The following is a 5,973-nucleotide window of genomic DNA, read 5'->3' as shown; positions in this document are numbered from 1 at the left end:
GTTCCTCAGAAAATTGGACATAGTACTACCGGAGGATCCAGCAATACCTCTCCTGGGCATATATCCAGAAGATGTCCCAACCGGTAAGAAGGACCCATGTTCCACTATGTTCATAGCAGCCTTATTTATAATAGCCAGAAGCTGGAAAGAACCCAGATGCCCCTCAACAGAGGAACGGATACAGAAAATTTGGTATATTTACACAATGGAGTACTACTCTCTCTCTCCTCTTAAGTGTGGTTATAAATAGCTGCTTCCACTTCCCCCTGCCTTGACTTCCCTCCAGTGAGAGTCTACAACCTGGAATTATGAACCAAACAGCCTCCTCTTCTCTCTACATTGCTTTTGTTAAGCTGTTCTATGCCAGCAACAGGAAACGCAACCATGACAGCCTCTGACCTTACATTGTGCACATCATCTAAGCCAAAAGACAATACACGTGTCCAGTCTTCCTCTCATTTGAACTGTGTCTTGACAACCATATGCAACCTCAGCTTTTAATGTAATCTGTCATGATATAGCTCCAGTGGATATAATTTGTCTGTGGGTCAAGGAGCTGGAAAATTAATATGTATTTAGCTAAATAGATCACATCTGTTAACAAACTTGTCTAAACAATTTGGTATGATTGCCTACAATGTACAGAAACAGAGACCATCTATCATCTGGAGTGTCGCTTGAATTCACAAGCTTACTTTTAAATTTATTTCATACACACACACACATACACCTGTGAACACAGTCTATGAAACATTTGGAATGCTTCTTTTTCTTTTTGATTTCTTTGCTTGCTTTTTGCAGAACCTAAGATTCAGAAATAATAGAAAAACACTGTATCACTGAGTTGCATCACAGGTCTACCCAGTGTGTATGTGTGCGTGTGTGTGTGTGTGTGTGTGTGTGTGTGTGTGTGTGTGTGTGTTTTATATGTACATATTCATGTGTGTCTGCCTGTGTACATGTAAGACCAGAGGTCAATATCAAGTGCTTTCCTGGATCATTCTCCACATTCTTTCCTGAAACAGTCTTTCTATATAGCACTGGATAACCTTGAACTTCCAGCAATTCAACTGTGACCTCCTGACTAGATGGGACTATAGGGCTATGCCACCAAGATCACCAGAATGTTTTTACATGATAGCTTGTTGATTTGGGTTTTAGGGTTTGGTTATTGTTGTTATTTCTTAAGTAGCAAAGCAGGGTAGCAAATAAACTGGGTCCAGCCTGATCCACTTAGCAAGATTTTATCTTGAGAAAAATAAATATAAAAGGAACAGGACTCACTTCTGGAAGTTTCTTCAAATTCTGTTTCTGCATAGCATCATCCTTCTACCTCGATAGGGGCGTGTGCCAATTCCACTTATCTTCATCCCTAAGCTACTCCATGTGATATGATTCATAAGTTCCAAGGTCTGATATGAAGTTCCCACAAATAAACTCTAGCCCTTCAATTGTGATGTTCCACCTTGAGAAGCTCCTTGAACAACAACAACAACGGGTGTATCCTAATGGGTAAAAAGATAAGATGCCCAATCTGGAGGATCCGGGTACAAAACATACACTGACCATTTTCTGGCTGGGACTTCTGTGAAAATAGTAAACCTCTCTGAGCTTCAGATGGAATAGAAAGGCAAGGTAAAATGACCTCCAATTTGCAGCCCTGTCTATTACAACAGAAGGCTGGTAAACCTGAAATAGCTAAGGCCTGGAAGCAACCTGAATGGCCATCAACAGATAAATAGATTCAAAAAGTAACATATAAATTCAACACTGCAATTTTTAGCCTTAAGAAAGAGGGAAATTATGACATTGATGAAGCTTGAGGATATTATGTTAAGCCAAATAGGCCAGTGAAGAAACATAAAGCTGAGTGCGTTCACTCACATGAGGCATCTTGAATAGAAAGATTCGTAGAAGTGGAGTGGGGGATTTACTATTCAAGTGTGCAAGATGAAAAAGTTCCAAAAAAAATCTCTTGCATAACAACCTGTATACACCTAACACTGTTGGACTATACCCCTAAGTGGCTGTTGGATTTTGTGTGCTGTGGTTGGAACTATTAGAAGAATTATATAAAGCCGGGCGTGGTGGCGCACGCCTTTAATCCCAGCACTCTGGGAGGCAGAGGCAGGCGGATTTCTGAGTTCGAGGCCAGCCTGGGCTACAGAGTGAGTTCCAGGACAGCCACGACTACACAGAGAAACCCTGTCTCGGAAAAAAAAAAAAAAGAAGAAGAAGAATTATATAAGGTTGTGCCTATAAAGAACTAAGCACAGGCTCTACCTTCTACATCAATTAGCTAGCCAGAGTCTAACTCCCACCAGGTCTACAGTGAACTTTTTGTTCTTGTTGTTGTTGTTGTTTTTGGCCATGGCATTATACTGAATTTCCAGGACAATACACTTGAGAAAAATACACCATCTTCTCAAATGGGTAACCATGTTTCCAAAGAAATAAATCTGGAACAGGCAAGGAGAAGGGACACTGGCTGGGGATGCAGGGGAGCAGAGTCAGGGGGAGCAAACAGAATCTTCAAGGATGCTAATATATCAGGACCACTTGGTCCAGAGCCTGGCCTGGAACCAGTGCACAGATATGCTGGACATTGTTACCTTCATCCCATCCACCACAAATGGCAACAGGACAAGAGGTTTATCTATCATTGGAATCACCCATTGCTTTGACCCAGGGGGAGACTTATTAATGTCACTCCAGCCCCTGGAGTTTATAATTCCCAAGATTAAGTGAAAGTTAGAAGTCAGTTGTCAGAGGTGCCAAGAAGGGAAGGCGTGAACATGGTGGAGTGTCTGCCATGCTCCAGCCTCCATCCATGCGCTGAATATTAGTATGTGCTGACCTTCAAATATGTCCTATGAGTCTAACTGGAAAACAAGCCAGGTACAATCTCAGTTCAACCTGCCCAAGGGCTGTGACCCTAAATCTAACTGACCCAAAGGCTCCTCTTCCTCCTCCTGACCTGAGGCTGAGGTTATAGCATGAGATCCTTCCATCCTATCCTCCCCTATCCTACTCTTTCCCTATTTTGATTCTCCTCATCCTGATTGTCCCCTGCCCTGATCCTCCCCTATCCTGGGATTGTTTGACTACTGAAAGTGACATTAATGATCTTGATTTTCCTTGACTAAATTGGGGTCCATTAGTACATTTTTTAAAGCACATTTCAGAGAATCAAACTACTTCTTAGATTCACAAGTGTCACTGGAACTCAGACTCATCCTCGGAATTGAGAATAGCATATAACAAAGTGCAGTACATCACACAGCTAATTAAAAAGCCTTAAATGGCAGCTTGTACCTCAGGGGGCCTCAGCAGACACAATTCATGGCATTCCATGGAGCCTAGAAAGAAGTACTTTGTCATGATGTATAATTTATGTGAGCAGAAATCTGTCTCCTCTCTTTCCAAACCAGTCAAGAGACAGGACAGAGGCATCCTTTGACATCCTGTGTCCCTCCACAGAGAGTATCACTCCTACAATGGACTAATGTGTATTTTGACCCAGAACCTACTTTTAGTCATCACCCCGGAGTTGAATGAGCCCAGACCTCCTGCCAAGAGTGAGCTGATGTGCAACTTGAGGGAGCATGGGAGAAAAGTATTATTTCTGCAGTCATTTAACTAATGTGTCTTAACTAGCCACGTTAGCTCAATGGTCATGAATGAGGCTCTGTGGTTTGCCCATCTGGAGAAGCAGCCTGGTTCAGAGGCATGGATACAGGCCATGTCTACCCTGTGACATGTGGCTTCTAAGCCTCTCTGCTATTGCTATGCTCTCGGGACATAGTGTTCTCCCTACTCCTGCATTTGTGTTGAAGTTGTCTGGGAGTTACCTAGGCTGTCCGTCCTAGGAGGCTCCCTCAGCATCCTCAGGCATAATGAGGTAACTTCTCTTCCACTGTCCACATTAGCTCAAGTCACTTCAGTGACCCAGGAGCAACTCAAACAGCCTGTCCATCTTGTCACCCCTGCAAAAGATCACCTCCACTATCCTTCAAGCTCAGCTCTTGCCCTACAATTTCCTCTGTTTGTGGTGTTCTTCACCCATCAGTTTAAAACTCCCTAGAAAGGAGACTCTATTTATCAGCTGATTGTCTTCCAACAAGTACAGGCTGGAGCTCTTGAGCTGGGTCACAGAAGAGGCCAACACTCCACGCAGCAAGCATGTCAAGCCAGTATGAATCTGCACATCTCAGCTGTTTTTTATCAGCACAACTGTTTGCAAAGAGTTTTGCATTGGAATGGCACTGGGTTTTCTCAGTACTTCCTCCTATGAGGGAGTTTAGGACTGATGCAACTGTCCAGCTGCTGTCTGGGATACTCTTTTAGCCCTTCCAACTCTCTCAAATGAGTGATGGAAACAGTAGTCACCAGTAGGCATCCATTTTACAGATGGGAGAGCACAGGTTGAGCTTGAAGGATAGGGTGCTGGCCATGAACTTAAGATCAGCCCTTTCCTGACCCTGTCCTTATGAGCATGTGACTTTTCCTTCCTACCCTTGCTGTGACCTTCATATCCTTCTAGTGTTGATGACAATGACCATGGAGACAACGCTTACCACACAGGTCATGTCTTCTTTCTCCACGCTAAAACACGGGGGCTCCAACACAGGGGAGAAACATTACCCACTGCAATCACTCAGCCAGAGGAGCAATTCTGAGTCAAGTCATCACACTCTATACCTGGGGTTCTTTCCCCTCACATCATCTTAGCTGGACTAGGACGGCTGGGAAATACATCTAGATTCCAATGCAATCAAAGATGAAGGACTGGACTACCTGCAGTCTCAAAATTTGACCACATATTTTCAGGGACTTATGGAAGGGCAGCATTTGTTGAAAAGGCAAGGAAAACGTGCCAAAGATCTTAACATATAAAGTTTTTTTTTTTTAAATGGGGTCTCATGTATCCCAGACTGGCTTCAAATTCACTATGTAACTGAGGGTGACTTTGAACATTTGATCTTCCTACCTCCACCTCCTAAGTGCTGGGGTTATAGGCCCACAGTATCATATCTGATTTTATGTGGTATTGTGGATTGAATTCAGGCCTTCATGCATATTAGGCAAGTGTTCTATCAATCAAACCTCATCCCCAAAGTGTTTCTTTCTTAAGCATCCCCTGTATCTACCTCAAAGCGGTCCTTTGTTGGAGTATTTTATACGTGCTATTTAAACGTCATTCTAAGCAGAAACTAAATGGAGGCAAAACTGAAAATTATCACTGTGAATTTCACCATTCCTCTCTACAGTATACAAACACAAGATGATCCAGGTGAATTTCATGCTGCACAGTTGCATCTCATGCTTCACACACACCTGCAGATTTGCTCCTCCAAAAGAGCAGAAACGCTGGACTCCATCCCAGCACTCCTTACTGCTAGAATTGCCCTGTCCTGCCCCTCCCTCTTTGTCATTTTCGGAGTACATGGTGGGCTAACCTGGGGAAGCAATGTAAGTAGAGAAGGATATGACAGGCCTCTTGGGTCACTGGTGTCTTAGAATGAATGCCTGTTCCTACTGGTCTCTCTACAGAAGTCATCTCCCAGAGTGAAGATAGAAACAAGAAGCAGAAAAAAATTGAATTGTTTTAAGATTCTCAAGGTCTTCTCTTTGATCCTTTTGCTCTGAGAAGGGCCTGTCTAGTGATTTCCTTCCTCATAGTGAGTCTTCTGCCTTCTCTAGGATGTTCCTCAGAGTAGAAGGAGAGTTTGGCTTTTCTCTTTCAACTTGACTTTACCTCCTGTGCCGGGACTTTCTAACATCAGCCAAGGCCAGGCTGGTGCAGACATGGTGCAATCAGACAATTCTACACCAGGAGAAGAGGAAATGAGGTCAGTCGTACTGGGAAGCACACTGCTGACACTCCTTAGAGTCCTTCTAAGTTCTGTCTGTGGGAATTTCTCCCAGGAAAATCATCACAAATGCATGAAAGCTAATGGCGCAGATATTTCC

The sequence above is a fragment of the Mus caroli genome, chromosome 7, assembly GCF_900094665.2.
Source record: "Mus caroli chromosome 7, CAROLI_EIJ_v1.1, whole genome shotgun sequence".
NCBI classification, from domain to species: domain Eukaryota; kingdom Metazoa; phylum Chordata; class Mammalia; order Rodentia; family Muridae; genus Mus; species Mus caroli.
This window is presented reverse-complemented; position numbering follows the sequence as displayed.